General features: G+C 42.4%; 1 protein-coding gene and 1 non-coding gene across 2 annotated transcripts in view; one reads left to right on the top strand and one right to left on the bottom strand.

Moving 5' to 3' along the window:
* B4 overlaps positions 1-16,822 on the bottom strand; it is a 398,035-nt gene that overhangs the window by 162,821 nt on the left and 218,392 nt on the right. The window lies entirely within an intron of this gene.
* TRNAF-GAA (transfer RNA phenylalanine (anticodon GAA)) lies at positions 8,184-8,256 on the top strand. The gene has a single exon. It is a non-coding gene; the product is annotated as a tRNA-Phe (tRNA).

The raw sequence follows: 16,822 nt of genomic DNA, 5'->3' as shown, positions 1-16,822 counted from the left end.
TGAATCCGAAGGCTACCGATTTTTCAAGAGCAAAGCGCAAAGAGGAATCCTCAATGGAGCTGTGATGCTTGGAACCGCGTTTGCTGTTAGAACCAAGATCCTTAAATCGGTTGCAAATTTCGAACCTGTGAATGACAGATTGTCTATACTCACAATTAAATGCGCGAACAAAACCTACGCCCTAGTTAACGCACATGCCCCTACAAACAATAAGAACAAGTCTGATCCAGACGAAGTTGATAATTTCTGGGACCTACTGGATGAAAAATTAAACAAAATCCCCAAACACCATGTCAAACTTCTTTTGGGTGACTTCATTGCCCAACTAGGTCGTGAACAGAAGTACAAGAAAGATAGGAAATTACCCTGCTCACAAAAGAACCAATCCCAACGGCAAAAGACTGGTGTCCATTTGCGAAAATCACAACCTGCAGGTCATGTCGACCCACTTTCGCCATCTACCCAGAAAGCAAATGACTTGGCGTTCTCCCGTCCAAGCTCTCGGAGAGTTCCAAATTGATCATGTTGCAATCTCCAGGAGAAACAGCCCTGAGATTATGAATGTCAAGGTAAAGAAAGGCATCAATGTGGCCTCAGATCATTATATGTCTCTTATCAAATTCAAACCAATTCCCGCAAATACAAGGAAGACAACCAAACAGATCACACGCTTCGACAATGATAAACTTCGGCAAAGGTTCGAGGAGTTCCAGGAGAAGGCTATACCAAATGACTGTGACTTTAACAACGCCAAAAGTCTCCTTGTTGAGGCCGCCAAAGACGTTGCAGAAATCAAGAGAAGCAAAAAGCATGCCTGGTGGAATGGTACCTCCGAATCAGTCCTCCAAGAAAGACTCAATGCGTGGAAACAGTACTACTCTACGAAATCAGAAAAAGATTGGGAAACCTATAAAACCCAACGTGCCCAAGCAGCTAGGGTGTTCAGAACTGAGAAACGTAAATACGAAAAATCTCTCATTGAAAAGATAGAACAAAACTTTAGGAAGAATGAAAGCAGAGAGTACTACAGAGCCTTCAAACGCAAACTCACTGGCTATAAACCACCATCTCTATGCTTTGAGCGAAAGGACGGCTCACTGGCGACGTCAAATGAAGAAAATTGCAGCATTCTGGCAGACTACTTCAAGAATTTACTTAACCGCTCTAAACCGCAAAGCCCCATTGAAACTAAGGAACCCTTACTCAGGTACCCAGATTCCAGACCACCCGACAGAGATGAAATCAAGCGCCACATTGCCCGTCTCAAAAATAACAAAGCGCCGGGGGAAGACCCAGTAGTAGCAGAACTATGGAAATATGCCCCAGAGGAATCACTTGATATCTTGCAAAAGCAAATAGAAGAAATTTGGAACAAGGAGACCCTACCCGAAGATTGGAAAATAGCTTTGATCCATCCATTACACAAAAAAGGCAGCATGAAGAACATCAACAACTACAGAGGAATATCTTTGCTACCCGTGACTTACAAAATTCTATCACTGCGTTTGGAAGCACAAGTCGAACATCAAATAGGTGAATACCAAGGAGGGTTCAGAAAAGGTCGCTCAACAGCTGAACAGATCCAAAATCTCAAAACGATCATCAGATATTGTACACTAAGGTCCAAGCAGTATGTGTCTGTCTTTGTGGACTTTAAGAAAGCGTACGACTCCATTGACCGGGAAGTCCTGCTAAACACCTTAAATGAATTTGGAGTTGATTTGAAACTGCTGGCATTAATTAGAGCCACCCTGACCGATACAAAATCCAAGGTGAAGTTCCACGGATGTCTCTCGCATTCCTTTGACATCAAAACAGGAGTCCGACAAGGTGATGGGCTATCCCCGATACTCTTCAACTGTGTTCTTGAAAAGATCATCAGAACCTGGTGGGTGAGATTACAGGAAACCAACTACAGTCCATTGAGAATAGGAACCAAATCTAAGGGGATCGCAACAGACTGTTTAGCATTTGCCGATGATATTGCTGTTCTCTCAAACGACATAGAAACCGCTAGAGCTCAAGTTGAAATTTTAAAGGAAATTGCCGAAAAATCTGGTTTGCCGATATCGTTTGAGAAAACAGAAGTAATGACTAACATCAAAGAGGCTCCACCAAAACTCCATACAAAATACGGGGACATCACCCGAGTAGACAAATTCAAATACCTGGGTGAGATCATCATGAAAAATGGACTGGACAAAGAAGCACTTCAGGAGCGAGTACGCAAACTGGAAATAGCCTACCAAACATCCCGCACAATCTACAACAAAAAATGCCTTTCCCAAAACACCAAGATACGTCACTATGAAACAGTTCTGAAGCCAGTAGTTCTATATGCAGCCGAAACCCTGTCTCTAAATGCCAACAAAGGACTCCTTGAAGAACTGGAGAACGCAAAATTGTGAGAGGAATCTTGGGATCAAAGTACAGAAATGGAGTCCATCAAAAGAGATCCAACAAGGAAGTCTCCGTCAAAATAGAGAAAATTACCGACACAATCAGAAAAAGACGGGCACGATTTTACGGTCATCTGAAAAGAATGGACGGAAGAAAGTTAACTAAAGAAATATTTCACTTTTATGATTCAAACCCCAAAACCACAATTCCCTGGTTTAGAAATACCAAAGAAGACCTTCAAATGCTACGTATCTCAGCTGAAGACGCCCTTAACAGAGATCTCTTCCGCAAGAAAATATTGACGAACGGGCTAAACCGAGACGAGCAACCGAAGAGAAGACACGGTGCCCCTTGGACAGAGGAGCGTAAGCAGGCCCACTCACAAAGAATGAGGGAAATTTGGGCTGTAAAGAAGGCCAAGTTCAGTGTCAAATGCAACAAGACTTAACGTGGTCCTTGATGGCCCCAGCGAATTATAGGCTATATAATATTAATAATAATAATAATAATAATAATAATAATAATAATAATAATAATAATAATAATAATAATAATGTCTGCTTACACTTAAAAAAAGCTCTGAAATCGAAGCTGGAATCCTACGTGGCCAGACGGTAACACGGCACAGCTGGATATCCCTGGCCTACTGGTGAGCCGTGTGGAGTCATTTTCTGTTCGCCACTCTACTGCTCGCTTCCCCAGTCTTTTATGCATGATTCAGAGGCTTATTTTGGGGGCCTTGCAGAGGAAACAGCCAGCCTAATTTTTGCCTGTGATCTTCTCACAGAAGAGTGTGGCTCAGGCGGCAGCGCTGGGTTCCGTGGTTCAAATCCCGGTCACTTCATGTGAGATTTGTGCTGGACAAAGCGGAGGCGGAACAGGATTTTCTCCAGGTACTCCGGTTTTCCCTGTCATATTTCATTCCAGCAACACACTCCAGTACCATTTCATCTGTCATTCATTAATCACTGCCCCAGAGGAGTGCAACATGCTTCGGCTGCCGGCACAATTCCTATCCTCGTCGTTAGAGGGGGCTTCATTCATTTTATTCCTGACCCGATCGAATGACTGAAAACAGGCTGTAGATTTTCATTTCATCTTCTCGTAGAATATCGTTTATGTCACCAAACTCTCAAGGTAGGTTTTGGCATGAAGGGCTCAACACTTCTCCTTATCAATCTGGGTCTTCCAACAGCTCTTGTTTGGAAAACATCTCTCTTTCGGTTATCCTATGAATTTTCCATTCTTACAACATGCCCTCTCCCTTTGCTGGCAAAACGCAGTGTTTACAGTGCACAAGGCCATCTATTACGGGCTAGAATAAATTTGTTTACTTTCATTGACCTGTCTCAGTCTTGGCGATATGAACGTGGCTGAGGTATGAGCGATGCTAGTAATGCCATTTATTTTGCTGCCATCCCTGTTATGAATGGTGTGAAAAGGTTAGTCATTGGTTTGGCTGGTGTGCGCATTCAAGTGGGCTTGGCTGTCATAGCACCTTCTGGCTTGGTGAGGAAAGAAAGAGGGAACTACCCACTCCTCATGTCCCTAGAATGTCTCTTCAGTTAAGACTTGGCCATTTATAACAGTTGATCGCAGAGCTTCTAACCAGCCTTCAGTGTAAGTGCTCGACATACATACATGTGCCCAGGGACGGCAAACCCATGACACGCGAACACGACTTCCGTGGCTCGCCGCACGACATATTAACATGTTCTAATGTTTTATCATGTACAAAAAATAGGTCGAAAAATACCAACCTAGCTCATTTTAACATTTTTGCTTTAATATAAAATATGTTACAATTAGCTCTTTGGTCATACATTTTTTACCAATTGTATTAGGTTAAAACTAAAAATATCTTATTAAAATTTACCTGTGTTCTTGAATGATAATTCCCAGTGATGTTCGCAAAATAAAACCAAGAAACGTTCAGTCGAATGTAATGCAATCTAATAACTAAAGAAGTCAAAGTTTCATGATGATTTTAAAGGAAAATAACTGATGGCTAAAGCCCGGATTTTTATGCAATAACAGGTTAGATTGCAAACTAATTTGATTAGTTGGAAGTGTTGGCCACCCGCTCTTCCATATTGTAGCAAGAGTAACATAAATTATAGGGGTTCTGATGGGCCGTACCCCTAATGTTTACGCAAACCTCATAGCATAATCGTTGTGAAGGTAGACTATACTTGCTACTCGCTTCAGTAAGTTTGCATTCTAACCTATTAATGCATAAAAATCCGGGCTCTACTGATGGCACACTAGAAACAAGATCCTAATTGACACGCTAGACGGCAAAGGTTTGCCATCCCTGCCTCTGCCCATTCCATTCTTCTGACTTGTTTTCTTTACAGACCATTCGACTACAGTTTGTTTCAGGAGGCGGTACTACTATGTTATTTTGTCCTTAAAAGAGAAAAGAATCTGGAAAGCTATTGACCTAAGAGTCTTGGACACCCAAGACATGCCTTTGCGAACTGCGTCATGGAGTTGGGCCAATTTCGCAACATTTTGTTTTGATTTCCTAAGCTTCACATGATATATGTCTAAGAAGAAACATATGTACATAAATATACTTAGTGTAGGATCTTTCTGAATGCAAACAAATGTGTAGATAATATCTTCAACTTCGAGAGCCAAGACGGTTCATTAGTCAAGGGCATGAGCTAAAGCAACTTTAGGAGAGTTGCTGGGATGGCCAGATAAAGTGACAAGTCATAAGACCGTGGGTGTTGACGAGATCCAGCCGTAGTTAGCCAAATATAGTGGAAAGGCGTCTACAAGATAACACAATTAGCGTGGATTGTGGGCGGGAAAGAGGTATTTCAGGAAACGGATGGATGGATAGTCTACAAAGCTAAAGATAGGACTCGTATTTCTCCACACGCCCCAGATTGGCGCATGAAAGGTGCGTACAAGGCAAACAACGAAGCGACGATTCTGACAAAACTTGCTGAAAATAATTTTCAGATGAATCGTTATATATAACTAAACTATAGTCAATAATCGCCAGGCTGAGTGGTTCAGACGGTTGGGGCGCTGGCCTTCTGACCCCAACTTGGTAGGTTCGATCCTGGCTCAGTCCGGTGGTATTGAAGGTGCTCAAATACGTCAGCCTCGTGTCGGTATGTTTATTTGCACGTAAAAGAACTTCCACGGGACACAATTCTGGCACCTTGGCGTCTTCAAAAACCGTCAAAGTAGTTAGTGGGACGTAAAAACAATAACAGTATTATATTATAGTCAATGATCGGGAATATCAGGCTTTGAACAAGTAGCTTTCAGTCCGTCCGCTTGGTTGAATGGTCAACGCCGAGACTTTCGGCTTAGATGATCCCGGGTTCGATTCCCGCAGATTTTAACCACGTCTGGTTAATTCACTTGACTCGGGAACTGTAGTTTGTGCTTGTTTACACACCGGACTACCAACCACCAGCACAGGAACATGCAATAGCGAATACTTCCCTCCCTTAGGACTACAAGACAATGCAGGAGTCAATTCCGATACCACTTACGGTGCAAGGGACGCGTGCAAGACTACTGCTTAAGATCGTATTTTACATCATTTACGTTAATTTGTTAAGATGGAAGCCGTATTTTCCAGTGTCGACTTCGTTAAGGTAACTTAAAAGCTTCTCAGTCTGTTAACACATACAAGTTGAAAATACAATTGTCGACTTCGTTAAGGTAACTTAAAAGCTTCTCAGTCTGTTAACACATACAAGTTGAAAATACAATATAGGCTACAATGTTATTCAACGAAGATGTCTACTTCCCGATAGTTTTAAATTACATCTCAATTAAAGCATTACAGCTCGTCAGGTAAAATACAAGACATAACAGATACATAGAAGATTATAAAAATAATCTTCAGTACGGTAATTGTCGTTACATGCACTGGTAAAGTAAACTCGTGTGTTCATCCCGAGGCAGTGGGACGTAAAAACAATAATATTATTTCTTCTTTTCATCCCATCCCTGAAGGAGACAGCAGGCCCCCTACAGGGTAATGCCGTCTTTTCAGGCACACCCCCAATTGAACGAGCTGCATGTACCAGCCAGACAGTATCGAGAATCGAACCCGGGCCTCCGAGCACGACGGGTGCTGCGGGTGTACGTTACATGCACTGATTAGTTAAAATTATTTTTCTTTCTTTCTTAATCCGTTTACCCTCCCACCCCTAACGCTTCAAGAGCAGTGTCCTGGAGCGTGAGACTCTAGGTCGGGAGATAAAAATGGGGAGAAGGACCAGTACCTCGCCCAAGCGGCCTCGCAGGTTATGCTGAACAGGGTCGTTGTGGGGTGATCGGAAGGTTGGAAAGGATAGATAAGGAACAGGGAAGGAAGCAGCCGTGGCCTTAAGTTAGGTACTGGTACCAATCCGGCATTTATTTGCCTGGAGGAGATGTGGGAAACGACGGAAACCTACTTCGAGTATAGCTGAGGTGGGAATCGAACCACCCCTCTGCTCAGTCGACCTCCCGAGGCTGAGAGGATCCAGTTCCAGTCCTCGTACCACGTTTCAAATTTCGTGGCAGAGTCGGGAATCGAACCCGGGCCTCTGGGGTGGCAGCTAATCACACTAACCACTGCACGATAGAGGTGGGCTGATAGAATTAATATTTCCAGAAATACTTTGGAATTTTGTGTAAAATGTAATCAGGTCGGTCATGTTGGTGGTTGACTACTACTACTACTACTACTACTACTACTACTACTACTACTACTACTACTACTACTGAAACGTTTTCATCCCATCCCTGAAGGAGACAGCCGGCCCCCTACAGGGTAATGCCGTCTCTCATGCCAGGGAGATGTGACACGGTAATGAAATGACATGAAATGGCGTATGGCTTTTAGTGCCGGGAGTGTCCGAGGGCAAGTTCGGCTCGCCAGGTGCAGGTCTTTTGATTTGACGTCCGTAGGCGACCTGCGCGTCGTGATGAGGATGAAATGATGTAGAAGACGACACATAGGCCTACACCCAGCCCCAGTGCTAGCGAAATTAACCTATTACGGTTAAGATAGTAGTAGTAGTAGTAGTAGTAGTAGTAGTAGTAGTAGTAGTAGCAAAGTTCTATGAAAATAATAACGAACCCCTTGAGTGAACTGGTGCCCCCATTTATCACCAGTTATTATCCCCGATGAAGATATCTATCATCAGTAAAGAGAAGAACTGAGAACGATATTCTTGAAGAGGCATGAGTTATGTTGCCTCTTTCACTTCTCTTAGAAATGACAATTTGCAGACAATAATAGAATCGGAGAAGTACACCTTACCCCTCCGCCCCTACTCGGATCCACTTGCCACATGGTTAGTTCAAAATTATATTTCATTAGTTAAAGTTGAAGTTATTATAAGGCAGTAAAAGAAGCGAGTCAAGTTTAAAAGTACGTGTCAAGAGTGGGATTCGAACCCACGCCCTCAGAAGAGGACCAGAACACTCAGATAATCTGACTCATCAGACAAGGCTTGACCCTTGAGTCTGGCGCCTTAGAGAACGAAAATGTAGCTATATATGGGAGATATATGAGAGCAATTAGATGAGAAATATGGCATACTTCCTATCTGCTGGGGCAGATGGCGCAATTACACTCAAATACCCTCTCATGCATTTATGTTCCGATAACAACGTCTTCATACATTTGCCTTCTTCTAAACACAATATCAGTTCCAGAAAACAGAAAACCCTTTAATGTACGTTGCTCTTTCGTGATGTTGTTTGACGGATTCAAAAGTACTCCCTTCAGTTTCTTTCTGCTGATCGTTGCTCTTGTAGCCGAAATAGCTCAGTTGGGAGAGCGTTAGACTGAAGATCTAAAGGTCCCTGGTTCGATCCCGAGTTTCGGCATCACGTTTTATTATTGTTACGTTACAAGAATTGAATTTTTTGTTTCCAATTTGTTTTACGTCGCACCGACACAGGTAAGTCTTCTTAATCTGTTTACCCTCCAGGGTTGTTTTATTTCCTCGGACTCAGCGAGGGGTCCCACCTCTACCGCCTCAAGGGCAGTGTCCTGGAGCGTGAGACTTTAGGTCGGGAGATAGAACTGGGGAGAAAAACCAGTACTTCGCCCAGGTGGCCTCACATGCTATGCTGAACAGGAGCCCTGTTGGGGATGGGAAGATTTTAAGGGATAGACAAGGAAGAGGGAAGGAAGCGGCCGTGGCCGTAAGTTAGGTACCATCCCGGCATTTGCCTGAAGGAGAAGTAGGGAACCACGGAAAACCACTTCGAGGATGGCTGAGGAGGGAATCGAACCCTCCTCTACTCAGTTGACCTCCCGAGTCTGAGTGGACCCCGTTCCAGCCCTCGTACTGCTTTTCAAATTTCGTGGCAGAGCCGGAAATCGAACCCGGGCCTTCGGGGGTGGCAGCTAATCTACACCACTACACCACAGAGGCGGGCACTGTCTTACGACGACGAAGGAATTGGAATTTAACGTCGATGAATACGTATATAAAGTATTTCTAGGGGATAAGAAATATGGCCATTTGTTTGGAATTTCAATAACCATCAGTGTTTGAATCTCGATGAATAAGACCTAGTGAACATTTTGATTCGCTCAAGGTGATTATATTATTTTGTGGTTACAATACCTGCACTACAGTAACAGGCAGAAATATCAAGAGAGTAGAAAAGATCGAACAAGTTGGCCGTAAGATTAGGGTCGCGTATCTGTGAGCTTGCATTCGGGAGATAGTGGGTTCGAACTCCACTGTAGGCAGCCCTGAAGATGGTTCTGCATGGTTTCCTATTTTAACACCAGGCCAATTCTGGTACTGTACCTTAATTAGGCCACGGCCTCTTACTTCACATTCCTAGCCCTTTCCTGTCCCATCGTCGCCATAAGACCTATCTGTGTCGGTGCCATTTAAAAACAAATAATAAAAAAAGAGAACGATCGCAATATGAATATATAGTTGGAATTCAAGAGGTCACATTGGGCAAATGTTCGATTCTGGGAAGAAGAGTTAAGGATTGGAATAATTTACCGAGGGAGGTGTTCGATAAATTCCCAAATTCTTCGAAATTATTTAAGAGAACCCCAGGTAAACAACAGATAATGAATCTGCAACCTGGGTTGCTGCCCTAAATGCATATTCATGGTGATTGATTGATTGATTGATTGATTGATTGATTGATTGATTGATTGATTGATTGATTACGGCTATGTAACAACAGCAAACATGTACCGATGTTCTGATACATTAATTGATCACCTTACGATGTTTTATTGCAATTGATGCCTTCGATACAACCATGTTCCATTTAAAATTTCAGCAACAAATTCTCATTTTATGTAAACATTATTTTACGGCTGTATGACTTTTACCATTAGATGTATGGTGTTTTAATCGATCATTCTTCCGAGTTTCATTGCAACCGGCCTGATCCAAACGAAAACAGTTCCTTTGTGAGTCTCGTTTTTTGTCATGGCATGAAAATAACAGTCACACAAATTCGACAGCCATAACGAATCAAAATATTACGAGTATTTATTTATTTAATCCACTTATCATTCAGGGAGTTGGATGGGTTGCCACGCGCTGTTGGTGGGGGGTAAGGGAATGGAGGAGCGGAAAGGAACTGGCCACCCTACCGCACGTAAACTCCGGCTCAGGAACACCTCTGCGGAGGTTCGGACCTGCCTTCGGGCAGAATAACCCTTAAACAAATCATCCAGGGTTGGTTTTTCCCTCGGACTCAGCGAAAGATCCCCTCTGCCGCCTCGAGGGCAGTGTCCTGGAGCTTCAGACTCTGAGTCGGAGGATACAACTGGGGAAGAGGACCAGTACCTCTTCCAAGCAGTCTCACCTGCTATCCTGAACAGGGGCCTTGTGGAGGATGGGAAGATTGGAAGGGATAGGCAATGAAGAGGGAAGGAAGCAGTCGTGGCCTTAAGTTAGGTACCATCCCGGCATTCGCCTGGAGGAGAAGTGGGAAACAGAGTAAAATCACTTGAGGGATGGCTGAGGTGGAAATCGAACCCCCTCTACTCAGTCGACTTTCCGAGGCTGAGTGGACCCCGTTCCAACACTCGTACTACTTTAGAAATTTCGTGCCAGAACCGAGAATCGAACCCGGGCCTTCGGGGGTGGCAGCTAATCACACACTAACCACTACACCACAGAGGCGGACCGTTCTTTTTACGTCCCACTAACTAATTTTGACGGTTTCTGGAGATGCTTTAGTGCCGGAATTTTGTCCCGCAAGAGTTCTTTTACTTGCCAGTAAATCTACCAACAAGAGGCTGACGTATTTGAGCACCTTCAAATACCACCGGACTAAGCGAGGATCGAACCTGATACGTTGGGGTCGGAAGACCAGCGCCTCAAAAGTCGGAGCTACTAAGCCCGGCATAAATGATTATGTTAATGGTCATTCCCAGCTACGAGATTATAGTTCTACCCACATTATTCTGACATTGTCCAGAAGATTATGAAGTGTGCGGAACAGGAGAGAGTAGGTCAAGTTCACACACACATACACACATGTGTCTTACAGCACACTTGTCATTCCACTTTCGATTTTACTAACTTTATGCGTAGGAAAAAAGAGAACAAAGGAAAGAGCTGCTTGATTCTTCATTTGCTTCGAAAAAATCCATGCAGACAATTATTGCATCACAACACATCAGGTTGCGCATAACAACGACAAAGTATCAGTGCTAATGAATAGTAAATGTTAATTTGTGCCAAGAGAAATAGAACTCTAGTAACAACACATTTCAACACCAGTAACATACTGACAACATCAAATGCGCAGCGTAAGAATTAAAATACTATGGAAATGAAATAATATTCTAAAATGTGGACAACAGAGCAAGTTGGCTACGTGTTTCGATCACGTAGCTGAGAGCCTGTGGTTAACACCACCATTGGCAACCCTGAAGATGGGTTTTACATTTTCCCCCCCATTTCTTTCTTTCTTTCTTTCTTTCTTTCTTTCTTTCTTTCTTTCTTAATCCATTTACCCTCCAGGGTTGGTTTTTCCCTCAAACTCTTCGAGGGATGCACCTCTAACGCCTCTAGGGCAGTGTCTTGGAGCGTGAGACTTTGGATCGGGGGATACAACTGGGGAGGACAAACCAGAACCTCACCCAGGCAGCCTCACCTCCTATGTTGAACAGGGGCCTTGTGGAGTGCTGGGAAGATCGGAAGGGATAGACAAGGAAGAGGGAAGGACGCGCCCATGGCCTTAAGTTAGGTACCATCCGGGCATTTGTCTGGAGAAAAAGTGGGAAAACCACTTCGAAGATGGCTGAGGTGGGAATCGAACTCCCCTCAACGCAGCTGATCTCCCGAGGCTGAGTGGGACGCGTTCCAGCTCTCGTACCACTTTTCATATTTCGTGACAGAGTCGGAAATCGAACCCGGTCCTCTGGGGGAGGGGGGTGGCAGCTAATCATACTAAGCACTACACCACAGAGGCGGACTAGTGCCACATATGAACCCGAGAAAAATGCTGGAGCTGTGAAAGCCAGTGGCGGCAGGCGCATAAGGTCACAGGATCACGTGCCCTCCCAATAAACATAAATCTTCCAATTTTTACTTCTAAGTTCATTATACACAGGAGGTTATAGGTTTTAAGCTCATGGGGAAGGTGACTATTACTTCTAAACTGCGAAATCTGGCTTCAGGATAGAGTGTAAAATCGTATATGTCAGCTGTCGGTCACAGCCCACATGTGACCGCTGAGATTAAAGTGCATGGCAAAGAGAGCTGCTGCAATGAGAGCCCCGGTCACAAGCAAACAGTGACCGAGAACGATAGCAGTTAATTCCATGAAAAAAAAAAAGAAAAAAAAAGTGCTACACAGTTCATTGAGTTGTAGGGATTTCCGAATGTGCTAAAGTTGAAAATAATACTACAATTATACCAATTACATTAGATAGAATAAATATATTCCTGAGAAGTACAATATCAACTGAGAGGTAAAAATGTTCAGGCTATGCTGGAGCGATTTGCTACAGCTAAAGAAGGAAGGGTGAATCTGACATAAGAATTAATGATAGGGTAAACTTACGTGTGTTTTTGCATATTGTCTTTTATTGTTTATACTTGCATGTGCATATATGAGTGAGTTTTTTAGATGTATATTATCCATGTCTGTATTTAAACCCCTCCCCAATACGAAACTTCACGAGCTGCCATTGCCAAAAACCTTCTAAGAGTTACAGAAACAAAAATAACAGTCACACAAACAAAAACAATACGGTCCGACTTCTTGGTTGATTGATCAGGATCGTGGCCTTCGGTGCAATGGGTCACGGGTTTGATTCCCGACCGGATCGGGGAATTTAATCGCGTCTGATAAAAATGAGGGAAACCGGTGCATTTTGTGTAATATAAGGATTTGGAAGTAACACATCTACTGAAAGACTATAAAGAAGAAAATCTCAGGGAGAAAATATACAGATGGGAAAGAAACAGGCAAAACTGAAAATGAACGTGAACTTTATACTCTCGTTAAATTATTAAACAGAGAATAGACGCAACCAGAGAGAGCAACAAAACTATGCATTCATTTCTTTCTCAGTGCGATCAAATGTCTAGGCTAAACCTTTAAATCAAAAGATAACTTCATGCTGAGTGTGCACACTAAGTATGCGTACGTAGCATCCAGGTTCACCAAACTCTCAGAAACTTACCAACTAAGCACCCGCTCTCCAAACACGAACATCCGTATCCCCCTGCTCACGTCACCAAACACCCGCCCCTTCACACTAGGTGCCGCGCGGGTCTCGAACTCCATACCTGACGAGTTACAGAGCCTTCTTAACGTCGGTCTCCTCATTTTAAAAGCAGTATGGGAAATATTTACTTTCTCTTTAGTTATAACTATCATTACTGTAAAAATTATTATTATGATTATTGTTTTGGCTAATTTATAATAATAATAATAATAATAATAATAATAATAATAATAATAATAATAATAATAATAATAATAATAATAATAATAATAATAATAATGGCATAAAATGTCTAAAATAATTATGATTATGCTCTGTCTCTCCAATATTTATACATCCTTTCATTGTGTTTTGTTTTTCACTGAGCGACTGGCTGTGCGGTTTGGGTCATGTAGCTGTCAGCTTGCATTATGGAGATAGTGGGTTCGAACCCCACTGTCGGTAGCCCTGGTTTCCCATTTTCGCACCACGCAAATGGTGGGATGTACCTAAATTAAGGCCATTGTCGCTTCATTTCCAATCCCTTGTGGGTGGGGGACGGAGACTAAGAATACATCCACGGTATCCTCTGCCCGTCGTAAGAGGAGACTAAAAGGGGCGAGCAAGGGATGATGAATTTTGAGCCGTGAGATTACTTAAGATTAGTACCATTACGTGAGGAGCACCATGGGTCGACGTTACCTGCAATTAGTACCACTATATGAGGAACACCATGGGTCTGCCTTACTTATGAGCAGTATCATTATATGGGGAACACCATGGGTCTGCCTTACTTATGAGTAGTACCATTATATGGGGAACACCATGGGTCTACATTACCTGTGGTTAGTATCACTATGTGAGGAACACCAGGAGTGTACATTACCTGTGATTAGTATCACTATGTGAGGAACACCAGGAGTGTACGTTATCTGTGATTAGAACCACTACATGGGGAACACCATGGTTTTACTTTACCAGTGATTAGTACCATTATAAGGGGCCGATGACCTGGATTTTGGATCCCTTCGGACAAGAAGCATCATCTCAGAAAATAAGACCTGTCGAATTGGATTCATGGTCATACTTCATTATCATTCGTTTTAAATTCTAGTCAATGGATACATTTTGAAGTTTTAATTATCGTTTCATTTCGTTGCACCTCGTACCATTAGGATCCGATGACCTAGCTGTTAGGCCCCTTTAAACAACAAACATAATCATCATTATCAGCTTCATTCCTACTCCTAGCTCTTTCCTATCCCATCGCCCCGTAAGACCTATCTGTGACGGTGTGACGTAAAGCAAATAAAAAAGTTTATTTCCTTCTTTCATCCGTCCAGAAAGTTAAACGCTTTCTGTTTTTTTCACTAAAACGCCCGTAATTTCTAATACTATTTTAAAGATTGATTGAACATAACAGGCTTTCGCCCAGTTACAATGTTCCAAATATCCAATTCAAAAATAAACGCTCACAGACTATTTATTAGCTAAGCTCTAACTACTTACGACTTAACTAATTCTAAATCTACTATGTAGCATCTTGCACATGTGCGGATAGCCAGCTCTACATGCAACACGCCACCTCTACATCTAACTAAACTAACTACTTAACTACATTAAATCTATACTAATTCTATCCTAAATCTGTCTGGCCGCGACATCACCCCTGGTAAGGAATTGCTACCAACCTTCCCTGGGATGTCACGACCAGACATGTCTCATGAGTCATGAGGCTCGGAAACCGATACCTCATAGACCCCTTAATCTGTCAATATTTTCTAATGGTATTGCGAAACACAAGTCTGCCTAGAATTGATGCTTTCACAATCCTCATTTCTACAAATTCCTTTTTCACTTCGATGGAGAAATTATCCTATACGCGGAACCTCCGACAGTGCTTTGACTTAACACGCTGTTTAATTTTTAACACTGGGCTAACAAACAAATTCTTTATAATCAGTTAACAAATGTCGATTGGACTGGGCACGAATGGAAAAGCTTCGCCATACCTAAAAAGTTACTGTGTAATAGCTCTCCTGAAAAGAGAAAGTACAATATGAATGAAGACCGAGCTCGATAGCTGCAGTCGCTTGGCCAGTATCCAGTATTCGGGAGATAGTAGGTTCGAACCCCACTGTCGGCAGCCCTGAAAATGGTTTTCCGTGGTTTCCCATTTTCACACCAGGCAAATGCTGGGGCTGTACCTTAATTAAGGCCACGGCCGCTTCCTTCCCACTCCCAGCCCTTCCCTGTCCCATCGTCGCCATAAGACCTACCTGTGTCGGCGCGACGTAAAACAACTAGCAAAAAAAAAAAAAAAAAAATATATATATATATATGAATGAAGTACATATTCTGTAGTTCACCCTATCTTCTTCACGGCTAATTTATTTCCAGAGCTTCATCTCTTACGAGTTGCACGGTTAACTAACTATCAAGATCGTTCTTTGTCTTTAAAGCTTCTATTTGTTTTTACAGTTATATAAACGAAGAAACTACAAGAACTGAAGTGTGGAGTTTTCTACAAGCCGTGTGCCATCGACACTAAACCACTTTGCACGCCAATGTGTACGCAGTTTCGGTTGGAATAAAACACACAAAAGCAAGTAGAGGTACAATGCTTCAAAAATTACAGGGCTGGATGCCGCCGTACACCTGCTGGAACTCACTGTGGTTAGAAATCCTTTCTTTACAGGCCTGTGTTCATGCCGACACGGCAAGCCGTGCTCTTCGGGCTTATATTTAATACAGGCTGGAAATGAGATACTAATTTAGATAAGGAGTTATTCAACTGGGTATATACACCGCAGCAAATTTTGGAATGGGGAAGACAACAAAAGTTTTGTTGAATTACCTATTCTGATGATGCCGGTTATTATTGAAATATTTTGCCAGGAAAGTACTGACAGTTGGGGAATGATATTTTTAAAAGTTACAGGTGTATGGCAGTCTTAATTCAAATACGTCTCCTTGTTAATGCCCCATGGGATCTTAAATTGGGAGCATGAGTTGGCGATCACGGCGCCCTTAGCTGAGTCCTGTTATTGCTTCTACTTATTTGTGTAAGGTTCTCTCTTTCATCTACCCTATCCGACCTTGCTTGATCAACTCCTGATCTTTTCCGATCCCGACGGTATTCGAGGCCTAGGGAGTCTTTCATTTTCACGACTTTCTTTGACCGATACCTTCATTTTCGAAATGTCGGGCCTATTCCATTTTTGCCCTCTGATTAGTGCTAATATGTCCTAGTTGTACTTCCTCTTAAAACAATAATCTCCACCACAACAATCACCACTCTCCTTGTTAAAGTCCTCAGTAGCATGGTAGGCCTACTAGATTCAAAAAGGATTCTTTAAGTGTCCTCCATCATTATCTGTACTTCTAACTATTAGCTTATCAATTACGTTTGGACTCAGAAATAACTGGAACTTTAAAGTTATCTTCTTTGAAATAGCAACCTTATGTAACTCATAATTTGGTATTCTAGATCCTTGTGGTCACCTGAAATTCCAGACGGGCGAAAATAAAATATTTATCTCTAATATATGTTTCTTCGTTTTTTAATTTTTTTTTGTTGGATAATGCATATTTTCCTGATACTTTTTGTTATGTAAGTTCAATAATAATAATTTTCTCAAATATGGCCGAGCAGAAGACGTTGTAAACAAATCCTAAAATTTTTAAACAAATCCATCGAGTACATCATGAGAATAAGTATAGCCTACAACAAAAAGT

Source organism: Anabrus simplex, chromosome 3 (assembly GCF_040414725.1).
Source record: "Anabrus simplex isolate iqAnaSimp1 chromosome 3, ASM4041472v1, whole genome shotgun sequence".
Classification (NCBI taxonomy): domain Eukaryota; kingdom Metazoa; phylum Arthropoda; class Insecta; order Orthoptera; family Tettigoniidae; genus Anabrus; species Anabrus simplex.
The sequence above is the reverse complement of the archived record's forward strand: the minus strand, read 5'-3'. Positions and strand labels throughout refer to the sequence as shown.